The sequence below is a fragment of the Stegodyphus dumicola genome, chromosome 10 (genome assembly GCF_044657685.1).
Source record: "Stegodyphus dumicola isolate Sdum_Otavi_A_Nest chromosome 10, ASM4465768v1".
In the NCBI taxonomy this organism is placed as follows: Eukaryota; Metazoa; Arthropoda; class Arachnida; order Araneae; family Eresidae; genus Stegodyphus; species Stegodyphus dumicola.
Genome location: NC_140777.1, coordinates 2554288 through 2568906, shown reverse-complemented (window position 1 = coordinate 2568906; position 14619 = coordinate 2554288).

Genomic DNA, 14619 nt, shown 5'->3' with positions numbered 1-14619 from the left:
GGCCCCCACTCGAAGACGTAGAACGCCCCTCTCGAAGACTTAGAACGTCCCCTCGAAGACTTAGAACGCCCCCCTCGAAGACTTAGAACGCCCCCCTCGAAGACTTAGAACGCCCCCCTCGAAGACTTAGATCGCCCCCTCGAAGACTTAGAACGCCCCGCTCGAAGACTTAGAACGCCCCCTCGAAGACTTAGAACGCCCTCTTCGAAGACTTAGAACGCCCCCGCGGAAACTTAGAACGCCCCCCTCGAAGACTTAGCACGCCCCCTCGAAGAATTAGGACGCCCCCCTCGGAGACTTATGACGCCCCCCTCGAAGACTTAAAACGCCCCCCTCGAAGACTTTGATCGCACCCTCGAAGACTTAGAATGCCCCCTCGAAAACTTAGAATCCCTTCGAAGACTTAGAATGTCCCCTCGCCCCTCGAAGACTTAGAATGCCCCCTCGAAGACTAACAACGCCCCCTCTTAGATATAGAACGGCCCCTCGAAGACTTAGAATGCCCCCTCGAAGACTAAGAACGCCCACTCTTAGAATTAGAACGGCCCTCGAAGACTTAGAACGCCCCCTCGAAAACTTAGAACGCCCCCTTCGAAGAGTTAGAACGCCCCCTAGAAGACTTAGAACGCCCCCTCGAAGTCTTAGAATGTCCCCTTGCCCCCAAGAAGACATAGAACGCCCCCTCGAAGACTTAGAACGCCCCCACGAAGACTTAGAACGCCCTCTCGAAGACTTAGAATCCTTTCCAAGACTTAGAACGCCCCCTCGAACATTTAGAATGCCCCCTCGAAGACTTCGAATTCCGTTCTCGAAGACTCAGAACGCCCTCCTCGAAGACGTAGAAGGCCCCCACTGGAAGACGTAGAACGCCCCCCTCGAAGACATAGATCGCCCCCTCGGAGACTTGGAACGCCCCCTTCGAAGACTTAGAACGTCCCCGCGAAGACTTAGAACGCCCCCCTCGAAGACTTAGCACGCCCCCTCGAAGTCTTAGAATGTCCCCTTGCCCCCCAAGAAGACTTAGAACGCCCCCGCGAAGACATAGAACGCCCCCGTCGAAGACTTAGAACGCTCCCTCGAAGACTTAGAATCCTTTTCAAGACTTAGAACGAACCCTCGAACATTTAGAATGCCCCCTCGAAGACTTCGAATTCCCTTCTCGAAGACTTAGAACGCCCCCCTCGAAGACTCAGAACGTCCTCCTGGAAGACTTAGAATCCTTTCCAAGACTTACAAAGCCCCCTCGAACATTTAGAATGCCCCCTCGAAGACATAGAATTCCCTTCTCGAAGACTTAGAACGCCCTCCTCGAAGACGTAGAACGCCCCCACTCGAAGACTTAGAACGCCCCCCCTCGAAGACTTAGAACGACCCCCTCGAAGACATAGAACGCCCCCCTCGAAGACTTAGATCGCCCCCTCGAAGACTTAGAACGCCCCGCTCGAAGACTTAGAACGCCCCCTCGAAGACTTAGAATCCTTTCCAAGACTGAGAACGCCCCCTCGAACATTTAGAATGCCTCCTCGAAGACTTCGAATTCCCTTCTCGAAGACTTAGAACGCCCTCCTCGAAGACGTAGAACGCCCCCACTCGAAGACTTAGAACGCCCCCCTCGAAGACTTAGAACGGCCCCCTCGAAGACATAGAACGCCCCCCTCGAAGACTTAGATCGCCCCCTCGAAGACGTAGAAAGCCCCGCTCGAAGACTTAGAACGCCCCGTCTAAGACTTAGAACGCCCCCTCGAAGACTTAGAATCCTTTCCAAGACTTAGAACGCCCCTCTCGAAGACATAGAACGCCCCCCTCGAAGACATAGAACGCCCCCCTCGAAGACTTAGATCGCCCCTTCGAAGACTTAGAACGCCCCGCTCGAAGACTTAGAACGCCCCCTCGAAGACTTGGAACGCCCCTTTCGAAGATTTAGAACGCCCCGTCGAAGACTTAGAATACCCGGTCGAAGATTCAGAATGCCCCCTCGAAGACTTAGAATCCCTTCGAAGACTTAGAATGTCCCCTCGCCCCTCGAAGACTTAGAATGCCCACTCGAAGACTTAGAATGCCCCCCTCGAAGATTTAGAATGCCCCCTCGAAGACTTAGAACGCCCCCTCGAAAATTTAGAACGCCCCCTCGAAAATTTAGAATGCCCCCTCGAAGACTTAGAATTCCCTTCTCGAAGACTTTGAATGCCCTCCTCGAAGACTTAGAACGCTCCCCTCCAAGACTTAGAACGCCCCCTCCAAGATTTAGAACGACCCTCTCGAAGACTTAGATCGCCCCCTCGAAGACTTAGGACGCCCCCCTCGGAGACTTATGACGCCCCCCTCGGAGACTTATGACGCCCCCCTTGAAGACTTAAAACGCCCCCCTCGAAGACTTTGATCGCACCCTCGAAGACTTAGAATGCCCCCTCGAAAACTTAGAATCCCTTCGAAGACTTAGAATGTCCCCTCGCCCCTCGAAGACTTAGAATGCCCCCTCGAAGACTAACAACGCCCCCTCTTAGACTTAGAACGCCCCTTGAACATTTAGTATGCCCCCTCGAAGACTTCGAATTCCCTTCTCGAAGACTCAGAACGCCCTCCTCGAAGACGTAGAACGCCCCCCCTCGAAGACTTAGAACGCCCCCCTCGAAGACTTAGAATCCTTTCCAAGACTTAGAACGCCCCTCTCGAAGACATAGAACGCCCCCCTGGAAGACATAGAACGCCCCCCTCGAAGACTTAGATCGTCCCCTCGAAGATTTAGAACGCCCCGCTCGAAGACTTAGAACGCCCCCTCGAAGACTTGGAACGCCCCCTTCGAAGACTTAGAACGCCCCGTCGAAGACTTAGAATACCCAGTCGAAGATTCAGAATGCCCCCTCGAAGACTTAGAATCCCTTCGAAGACTTAGAATTCCCCCCTCGAAGATTTAGAATCCTTTTCAAGACTTAGAATGCCCCCTCGAAAATTTAGAACGCCCCCTCGAAAATTTAGAATGCCCCCTCGAAGACTTAGAACGCTCCCCTCCAAGACTTAGAACGCCTCCCCCTAAGACTTAGAACGCCCCCCCGAAGACATAGAACGCCTTCTTCGAAGACGTAGAACGCCCCCTCGAAGACTTTGAACGTACCCGCGAAGACATAGAACGCCCCCTCGAAGACTTAGAATCCTTTCCAAGACTTAGAACGCCCCCTCGAACATTTAGAATGCCCCCTCGAAGACTTCGAATTCCCTTCTCGAAGACTTAGAACGCCCTCCTCGAAGACATAGAACGCCCCCCTCGAAGACTTAGAATCCTTTCCAAGACTTAGAACGCCCCTTGAACATTTAGAATGCCCCCTCGAAGACATAGAATTCCCTTCTCGAAGACTTAGAACGCCCTCCTCGAAGACGTAGAACGCCCCCACTCGAAGACTTAGAACGCCCCCCTCGAAGACTTAGAACGCCCCCTTCGAAGACTTAGAACGTCCCACTCGAAGACAAAGAACGCCCCCCTCGAAGACTTACATCGCCCCCTCGAAGACTTAGAACGCCCCGCTCGAAGACTTAGAACGCCCCCTCGAAGACTTAACTTAGAACGCCCCCTCGAAGACTTAGAACGCCCCCGCGAAGATTTAGGATGCCCCCCTCGGAGACTTATGACGCCCCCCTCGAAGACTTAAAACGCACCCCTCGAAGATTTTGATCGCCCTCTCGAAGACTTAGAATGCCCCCTCGAAAACTTAGAATCCCTTCGAAGACTTAGAATGTCCCCTCGAAGACTTCGAATTCCCTTCTCGAAGACTCAGAACGCCCTCCTCAAAGACGTAGAACGCCCCCCCTCGAAGACTTAGAACGCCCCCCTCGAAGACTTAGAATCCTTCTCAAGACTTAGAACGCCCCTCTCGAAGACATACAACGCCCCCCTCGAAGACATACAACGCCCCCCTCGAAGACTTAGATCGCCCCCTCGAAGACTTAGAACGCCCCGCTCGAAGACTTAGAACGCCCCATCGAAGATTTGGAACGCTCCCTTCGAAGACTTAGAACGCCCCGTCGAAGACTTAGAATACCCAGTCGAAGATTCAGAATGCCCCCTCGAAGACTTAGAATCCCTTCGAAGACTTAGAATGTCCCCTCGCCCCTCGAAGACTTAGAATGCCCACTCGAAGACTTAGAATGCCCCCCTCGAAGATTTAGAACGCCTTCCTCGAAGACGTAGAACGCCCCCTCGAAGACTTAGAACGTCCCCGCGAAGACTTAGAACGCCCCCTCGAAGACTTAGAATCCTTTCCAAGACTTAGAACGCCCCCTCGAACATTTAGAATGCCCCCTCGAAGACTTCGAATTCCCTTCTCGAAGACTTAGAACGCCCTCCTCGAAGACGTAGAACGCGCCCACTCGAAGACTTAGAACGCCCCCCTCGAAGACTTAGAACGCCCCCTCGAAGACTTAGAACGCCCCCTCGAAGACTTAGAACGTCCCCTCGAAGACTTAGAACGCCCCCCTCGAAGACTTAGAACGGCCCCCTCGAACACATAGAACGCCCCCCTCGAAGACTTAGATCGCCCCCTCGAAGACTTAGAACGCCCCGCTCGAAGACTTAGAACGCCCCCTCGAAGACTTAGAACGCCCTCTTCGAAGACTTAGAACGCCCCCGCGGAAACTTAGAACGCCCCCCTCGAAGACTTAGCACGCCCCCTCGAAGACTTAGGACGCCCCCCTCGGAGACTTATGACGCCCCCCTCGAAGACTTAAAACGCCCCCCTCGAAGACTTTGATCGCACCCTCGAAGACTTAGAATGCCCCCTCGAAAACTTAGAATCCCTTCGAAGACTTAGAATGTCCCCTCGCCCCTCGAAGACTTAGAATGCCCCCTCGAAGACTAACAACGCCCCCTCTTAGACTTAGAACGGCCCCTCGAAGACTTAGAACGCCCCCTCGAAAACTTAGAACGCCCCCCTCGAAGAGTTAGAACGAACCCTAGAAGACTTAGAACGCCCCCTCGAAGTCTTAGAATGTCCCCTTCCCCCCAAGAAGACTTAGAACGCCCCCTCGAAGACATAGAACGCCCACACGAAGACTTAGAACGCCCCCCTCGAAGACTTAGAACGCGACCTGGAAGACTTGGAACGCCCCCTTCGAAGACTTAGAACGCCCCGTGGAAGACTTAGAACGCCCCCCTCGAAGACTTAGATCGCAACCTTGAAGACGTAGAAAGCCCAGCTCGAAGACTTAGAACGCCCCCTCTAAGACTTAAAACGCCCCCTTCGAAGACTTAGAACGCCCCCGCGAAGACTTAGAACGCCCCCCTCGAAGACTTTGATCGCCCCCTCGAAGATATAGAATGCCCCCTCGAAGACTTAGAATCCCTTCGAAGACTTACAATGTCCCCTCCCCCCTCCAAGACTTAGAACGCCCCCTCCGAAACTTAGAACGCCCCCCGAAGACTTGGAACGCCACCCTCCAAGACTTAGAACGCCCCCTCGAAGACTTAGAACGCCCCCACGAAGAATTAGAACGCCCTCCTCGAAGACTTAGAACGCGCCCTCGAAGACTTGGAATCCATTCCAAGACTTAGAACGCTCCCTCGAACATTTAGAATGCCCCCTCGAAGACTTCGAATTCCCTTCTCGAAGACATAGAACGCCCCCCTCGAAGACATAGAACGCCCCCCTCGAAGACTTAGATCGCCCCCTCGAAGATTGAGAACGCCCCGCTCGAAGACTTAGAACGCCCCCTCGAAGACTTGGAACGCCCCCTTCGAAGACTTAGAACGCCCCGTCGAAGACTTAGAATACCCAGTCGAAGATTCAGAATGCCCCCTCGAAGACTTAGAATCCCTTCGAAGACTTAGAATTCCCCCCTCGAAGATTTAGAATACCCCTCGAAGACTTAGAATCCTTTTCAAGACTTAGAATGCCCCCTCGAAAATTTAGAACGCCCCCTCGAAAATTTAGAATGCCCCCTCGAAGACTTAGAACGCTCCCCTCCAAGACTTAGAACGCCTCCCCCTAAGACTTAGAACGCCCCCCCGAAGACATAGAACGCCTTCTTCGAAGACGTAGAACGCCCCCTCGAAGACTTTGAACGTCCCCGCGAAGACTTAGAACGCCCCCTCGAAGACTTAGAATCCTTTCCAAGACTTAGAACGCCCCCTCGAACATTTAGAATGCCCCCTCGAAGACTTCGAATTCCCTTCTCGAAGACTTAGAACGCCCTCCTCGAAGACGTTGAACGCCCCCCCTCGAAGACTTAGAATCCTTTCCAAGACTTAGAACGCCCCTTGAACATTTAGAATGCCCCCTCGAAGACATAGAATTCCCTTCTCGAAGACTTAGAACGCCCTCCTCGAAGACGTAGAACGCCCCCACTCGAAGACTTAGAACGCCCCCCTCGAAGACTTAGAACGCCCCCTTCGAAGACTTAGAACGTCCCCCTCGAAGACAAAGAACGCCCCCCTCGAAGACTTACATCGCCCCCTCGAAGACTTAGAACGCCCCGCTCGAAGACTTAGAACGCCCCCTCGAAGACTTAACTTAGAACGCCCCCTCGAAGACTTAGAACGCCCCCGCGAAGATTTAGGATGCCCCCCTCGGAGACTTATGACGCCCCCCTCGAAGACTTAAAACGCACCCCTCGAAGATTTTGATCGCCCTCTCGAAGACTTAGAATGCCCCCTCGAAAACATAGAATCCCTTCGAAGACTTAGAATGTCCCCTCGCCCCTCGAAGACTTAGAATGCCCCCTCGAAGACTAAGAACGCCCCCTCTTAGAATTAGAACGGCCCATCGAAGACTTAGAACGCCCCCTCGAAAACTTAGAACGCCCCCTTCGAAGAGTTAGAACGCCCCCTAGAAGACTTAGAACGCCCCCTCGAAGTCTTAGAATGTCCCCTTGCCCCCAAGAAGACTTAGAACGCCACCTCGAAGACTTAGAACGCCCTCTCGAAGACTTAGAACGCCCTCTCGAAGACTTAGAATCCTTTCCAAGACTTAGAACGCCCCCTCGAACATTTAGAATGCCCCCTCGAAGACTTCGAATTCCCTTCTCGAAGACTCAGAACGCCCTCCTCAAAGACGTAGAACGCCCCCCCTCGAAGACTTCGAATTCCCTTCTCGAAGACTTAGAACGCAATCCTCGAAGACGTAGAACGCCCCCCCTCGAAGACTTAGAACACCCCCTTCGAAGACTTAGAATCCTTTCCAAGACTTAGAACGCCCCCTTGAACATTTAGAATGCCCCCTCGAAGACATAGAAATCCCTTCTCGAAGACTTAGAACGCCCTCCTCGAAGACGTAGAACGCCCCCACTCGAAGACTTAGAACGCCCCCCTCGAAGACTTAGAACGCTCCCTCGAAGACTTAGAACGCCCCCTCGAAGACTTAGAACGTCCCCTCGAAGACTTAGAACGCCCCCGTCGAAGACTTAGAACGCCCCCCTCGAAGACTTAGAACGCCCCCCTCGAAGACTTAGATCGCCCCCTCGAAGACTTAGAACGCCCCGCTCGAAGACTTAGAACGCCCCCTCGAAGACTTAGAACGCCCTCTTCGAAGACTTAGAACGCCCTCCTCGAAGACTTAGCACGCCCCCTCGAAGACTTAGGACGCCCCCCTCGGAGACTTAGGACGCCCCCCTCGGAGACTTATGACGCCCCCCTCGAAGACTTAAAACGCCCCCCTCGAAGACTTTGATCGCACCCTCGAAGACTTAGAATGCCCCGCTCGAAGACTTAGAACGCCCCCTCGAAGACTTAGAACGCCCCCTCGAAGACTTAGAATCCTTTCCAAGACTTAGAACGCCCCTCTCGAAGACATAGAATGCCCCCCTCGAAGACATAGAACGCCCCCCTCGAAGACTTAGATCGCCCCTTCGAAGACTTAGAACGCCCCGCTCGAAGACTTAGAACGCCCCCTCGAAGACTTGGAACGCCCCTTTCGAAGATTTAGAACGCCCCGTCGAAGACTTAGAATACCCAGTCGAAGATTCAGAATGCCCCCTCGAAGACTTAGAATCCCTTCGAAGACTTAGAATGTCCCCTCGCCCCTCGAAGACTTAGAATGCCCACTCGAAGACTTAGAATGCCCCCCTCGAAGATTTAGAATGCCCCCTCGAAGACTTAGAATGCCCCCTCGAAAATTTAGAACGCCCCCTCGAAAATTTAGAATGCCCCCTCGAAGACTTAGAATTCCCTTCTCGAAGACTTTGAATGCCCTCCTCGAAGACTTAGAACGCTCCCCTCCAAGACTTAGAACGCCCCCCTCGAAGACTTAGAACGGCGCCCTCGAAGACATAGAACGCCCCCCTCGAAGACTTAGATCGCCCCCTCGAAGACGTAGAACGCCCCGCTCGAAGACTTAGAACGCCCCCTCTAAGACTTAAAACGCCCCCTTCGAAGAATTAGAACGCCCCCGCGAAGACTTAGAACGCCCCCTCGAAGAATTAGAATGCCCCCTCGAAGACTTAGAATCCCTTCGAAGACTTACAATGTCTCCTCCCCCCTCCAAGACTTAGAACGCCCCCTCCGAAGACTTAGAACGCCCCCCGAAGTCTTAGAATGCCACCCTCCAAGATTTAGAACGACCCTCTCGAAGACTTAGATCGCCACCTCGAAGACTTAGAATCCTTTCCAAGACTTAGAACGCCCCCTCGAACATTTAGAATGCCCCCTCGAAGACTTCGAATTCCCTTCTCGAAGACTTAGAACGCAATCCTCGAAGACGTAGAACGCCCCCACTCGAAGACGTAGAACGCCCCTCTCGAAGACTTAGAACGTCCCCTCGAAGACTTAGAACGCCCCCCTCGAAGACTTAGAACGCCCCCCTCGAAGACTTAGAACGCCCCCCTCGAAGACTTAGATCGCCCCCTCGAAGACTTAGAACGCCCCGCTCGAAGACTTAGAACGCCCCCTCGAAGACTTAGAACGCCCTCTTCGAAGACTTAGAACGCCCCCGCGGAAACTTAGAACGCCCCCCTCGAAGACTTAGCACGCCCCCTCGAAGAATTAGGACGCCCCCCTCGGAGACTTATGACGCCCCCCTCGAAGACTTAAAACGCCCCCCTCGAAGACTTTGATCGCACCCTCGAAGACTTAGAATGCCCCCTCGAAAACTTAGAATCCCTTCGAAGACTTAGAATGTCCCCTCGCCCCTCGAAGACTTAGAATGCCCCCTCGAAGACTAACAACGCCCCCTCTTAGATATAGAACGGCCCCTCGAAGACTTAGAATGCCCCCTCGAAGACTAAGAACGCCCACTCTTAGAATTAGAACGGCCCTCGAAGACTTAGAACGCCCCCTCGAAAACTTAGAACGCCCCCTTCGAAGAGTTAGAACGCCCCCTAGAAGACTTAGAACGCCCCCTCGAAGTCTTAGAATGTCCCCTTGCCCCCAAGAAGACATAGAACGCCCCCTCGAAGACTTAGAACGCCCCCACGAAGACTTAGAACGCCCTCTCGAAGACTTAGAATCCTTTCCAAGACTTAGAACGCCCCCTCGAACATTTAGAATGCCCCCTCGAAGACTTCGAATTCCGTTCTCGAAGACTCAGAACGCCCTCCTCGAAGACGTAGAAGGCCCCCACTCGAAGACGTAGAACGCCCCCCTCGAAGACATAGATCGCCCCCTCGGAGACTTGGAACGCCCCCTTCGAAGACTTAGAACGTCCCCGCGAAGACTTAGAACGCCCCCCTCGAAGACTTAGCACGCCCCCTCGAAGTCTTAGAATGTCCCCTTGCCCCCCAAGAAGACTTAGAACGCCCCCGCGAAGACATAGAACGCCCCCGTCGAAGACTTAGAACGCTCCCTCGAAGACTTAGAATCCTTTTCAAGACTTAGAACGAACCCTCGAACATTTAGAATGCCCCCTCGAAGACTTCGAATTCCCTTCTCGAAGACTTAGAACGCCCCCCTCGAAGACTTAGAACGTCCTCCTGGAAGACTTAGAATCCTTTCCAAGACTTACAAAGCCCCCTCGAACATTTAGAATGCCCCCTCGAAGACATAGAATTCCCTTCTCGAAGACTTAGAACGCCCTCCTCGAAGACGTAGAACGCCCCCACTCGAAGACTTAGAACGCCCCCCCTCGAAGACTTAGAACGACCCCCTCGAAGACATAGAACGCCCCCCTCGAAGACTTAGATCGCCCCCTCGAAGACTTAGAACGCCCCGCTCGAAGACTTAGAACGCCCCCTCGAAGACTTAGAATCCTTTCCAAGACTGAGAACGCCCCCTCGAACATTTAGAATGCCTCCTCGAAGACTTCGAATTCCCTTCTCGAAGACTTAGAACGCCCTCCTCGAAGACGTAGAACGCCCCCACTCGAAGACTTAGAACGCCCCCCTCGAAGACTTAGAACGGCCCCCTCGAAGACATAGAACGCCCCCCTCGAAGACTTAGATCGCCCCCTCGAAGACGTAGAAAGCCCCGCTCGAAGACTTAGAACGCCCCGTCTAAGACTTAGAACGCCCCCTCGAAGACTTAGAATCCTTTCCAAGACTTAGAACGCCCCTCTCGAAGACATAGAACGCCCCCCTCGAAGACATAGAACGCCCCCCTCGAAGACTTAGATCGCCCCTTCGAAGACTTAGAACGCCCCGCTCGAAGACTTAGAACGCCCCCTCGAAGACTTGGAACGCCCCTTTCGAAGATTTAGAACGCCCCGTCGAAGACTTAGAATACCCGGTCGAAGATTCAGAATGCCCCCTCGAAGACTTAGAATCCCTTCGAAGACTTAGAATGTCCCCTCGCCCCTCGAAGACTTAGAATGCCCACTCGAAGACTTAGAATGCCCCCCTCGAAGATTTAGAATGCCCCCTCGAAGACTTAGAACGCCCCCTCGAAAATTTAGAACGCCCCCTCGAAAATTTAGAATGCCCCCTCGAAGACTTAGAATTCCCTTCTCGAAGACTTTGAATGCCCTCCTCGAAGACTTAGAACGCTCCCCTCCAAGACTTAGAACGCCCCCTCCAAGATTTAGAACGACCCTCTCGAAGACTTAGATCGCCCCCTCGAAGACTTAGAACGCCCCGCTCGAAGACTTAGAACGCCCCCTCGAAGACTTGGAACGCCCCCTTCGAAGACTTAGAACGTCCCCGCGAAGACTTAGAACGCCTCCTCGAAGACTTAGAATCCTTTCCAAGACTTAGAACGCGCCCTCGAACATTTAGAATGCCCCCTCGAAGACTTCGAATTCCCTTCTCGAAGACTTAGAACGCAATCCTCGAAGACGTAGAACGCCCCCCCTCGAAGACTTAGAACACCCCCTTCGAAGACTTAGAATCCTTTCCAAGACTTAGAACGCCCCCTTGAACATTTAGAATGCCCCCTCGAAGACATAGAATTCCCTTCTCGAAGACTTAGAACGCCCTCCTCGAAGACGTAGAACGCCCCCACTCGAAGACTTAGAACGCCCCCCTCGAAGACTTAGAACGCTCCCTCGAAGACTTAGAACGCCCCCTCGAAGACTTAGAACGTCCCCTCGAAGACTTAGAACGCCCCCGTCGAAGACTTAGAACGCCCCCCTCGAAGACTTAAAACGCCCCCCTCGAAGACTTAGATCGCCCCCTCGAAGACTTAGAACGCCCCGCTCGAAGACTTAGAACGCCCCCTCGAAGACTTAGAACGCCCTCTTCGAAGACTTAGAACGCCCTCCTCGAAGACTTAGCACGCCCCCTCGAAGACTTAGGACGCCCCCCTCGGAGACTTATGACGCCCCCCTCGGAGACTTATGACGCCCCCCTTGAAGACTTAAAACGCCCCCCTCGAAGACTTTGATCGCACCCTCGAAGACTTAGAATGCCCCCTCGAAAACTTAGAATCCCTTCGAAGACTTAGAATGTCCCCTCGCCCCTCGAAGACTTAGAATGCCCCCTCGAAGACTAACAACGCCCCCTCTTAGACTTAGAACGCCCCTTGAACATTTAGTATGCCCCCTCGAAGACTTCGAATTCCCTTCTCGAAGACTCAGAACGCCCTCCTCGAAGACGTAGAACGCCCCCCCTCGAAGACTTAGAACGCCCCCCTCGAAGACTTAGAATCCTTTCCAAGACTTAGAACGCCCCTCTCGAAGACATAGAACGCCCCCCTGGAAGACATAGAACGCCCCCCTCGAAGACTTAGATCGTCCCCTCGAAGATTTAGAACGCCCCGCTCGAAGACTTAGAACGCCCCCTCGAAGACTTGGAACGCCCCCTTCGAAGACTTAGAACGCCCCGTCGAAGACTTAGAATACCCAGTCGAAGATTCAGAATGCCCCCTCGAAGACTTAGAATCCCTTCGAAGACTTAGAATTCCCCCCTCGAAGATTTAGAATCCTTTTCAAGACTTAGAATGCCCCCTCGAAAATTTAGAACGCCCCCTCGAAAATTTAGAATGCCCCCTCGAAGACTTAGAACGCTCCCCTCCAAGACTTAGAACGCCTCCCCCTAAGACTTAGAACGCCCCCCCGAAGACATAGAACGCCTTCTTCGAAGACGTAGAACGCCCCCTCGAAGACTTTGAACGTACCCGCGAAGACATAGAACGCCCCCTCGAAGACTTAGAATCCTTTCCAAGACTTAGAACGCCCCCTCGAACATTTAGAATGCCCCCTCGAAGACTTCGAATTCCCTTCTCGAAGACTTAGAACGCCCTCCTCGAAGACATAGAACGCCCCCCTCGAAGACTTAGAATCCTTTCCAAGACTTAGAACGCCCCTTGAACATTTAGAATGCCCCCTCGAAGACATAGAATTCCCTTCTCGAAGACTTAGAACGCCCTCCTCGAAGACGTAGAACGCCCCCACTCGAAGATTTAGAACGCCCCCCTCGAAGACTTAGAACGCCCCCTTCGAAGACTTAGAACGTCCCACTCGAAGACAAAGAACGCCCCCCTCGAAGACTTACATCGCCCCCTCGAAGACTTAGAACGCCCCGCTCGAAGACTTAGAACGCCCCCTCGAAGACTTAACTTAGAACGCCCCCTCGAAGACTTAGAACGCCCCCGCGAAGATTTAGGATGCCCCCCTCGGAGACTTATGACGCCCCCCTCGAAGACTTAAAACGCACCCCTCGAAGATTTTGATCGCCCTCTCGAAGACTTAGAATGCCCCCTCGAAAACTTAGAATCCCTTCGAAGACTTAGAATGTCCCCTCGAAGACTTCGAATTCCCTTCTCGAAGACATAGAACGCCCCCCTCGAAGACATAGAACGCCCCCCTCGAAGACTTAGATCGCCCCCTCGAAGATTGAGAACGCCCCGCTCGAAGACTTAGAACGCCCCCTCGAAGACTTGGAACGCCCCCTTCGAAGACTTAGAACGCCCCGTCGAAGACTTAGAATACCCAGTCGAAGATTCAGAATGCCCCCTCGAAGACTTAGAATCCCTTCGAAGACTTAGAATTCACCCCTCGATGATTTAGAATGCCCCTCGAAGACTTAGAATCCATTTCAAGACTTAGAATGCCCCCTCGAAAATTTAGAACGCCCCGTCGAAAATTTAGAATGCCCCCTCGAAGACTTAGAACGATCCCCTCCAAGACTTAGAACGCCTCCCCCGAAGACTTAGAACGCCCCCCCCGAAGACATAGAACGCCTTCCTCGAAGACGTAGAACGCCCCCCTCGAAGACTTAGAACGCCCCCCTCGAAGACTTAGAACGGCCCCCTCGAAGACATAGAACGCCCCCCTCGAAGACTTAGATCGCCCCCTCGAAGACGTAGAACGCCCCGCTCGAAGACTTAGAACGCCCCTTCTAAGACTTAAAACGCCCCCTTCGAAGACTTAGAACGCCCCCGCGAAGACTTAGAACGCCCCCCTCGAAGACTTTGATCGCCCCCTCGAAGAATTAGAATGCCCCCTCGAAGACTTAGAATCCCTTCGAAGACTTACAATGTCCCCTCCCCCCTCCAAGACTTAGAACGCCCCCTCCGAAGACTTAGAACGCCCCCCGAAGTCTTAGAACGCCACCCTCCAAGACTTAGAACGACCCTCTCGAAGACTTAGATCGCCCCCTCCAAGAATTAGAACGCCCCGCTCGAAGACTTAGAACGCCCCCTGGAAGAATTGGAACGGCCCCTTAGAAGACTTAGAACGTCCCCGCGAAGACTTAGAACGCCCCCCTCGAAGACTTAGAACGCCCCTTCGAAGACTTGGAATCCTTTCCAAGACTTAGAACGCCCCCTCGAACATTTAGAATGCCCCCTCGAAGACTTCGAATTCCCTTCTCGAAGACTTAGAACGCCCTCCTCGAAGACGTAGAACGCCCCCCCTCGAAGACTTAGAACGCCCCCCTCGAAGACTTAGAACGACCCCTTCGAAGACTTAGAACGTCCCCCTCGAAGACACAGAACGCCCCCCTCGAAGACTTACATCGCCCCGCTCGAAGACTTAGAACGCCCCGCTCGAAGACTTAGAACGCCCCCCTCGAAGACTTAGAACGGCCCCCTCGAACACATAGAACGCCCCCACGAAGACTTAGAACGCCATCCTCGAAGACTTAGAACGCGCCCTCGAAGACTTGGAATCCTTTCCAAGACTTAGAACGCCCCCTCGAAGACTTAGAACGCCCCCACGAAGAATTAGAACGCCCTCCTCGAAGACTTAGAACGCGCCCTCGAAGACTTGGAATCCTTTCCAAGACTTAGAACGCTCCCTCGAACATTTAGAATGCCCCCTCGAAGAC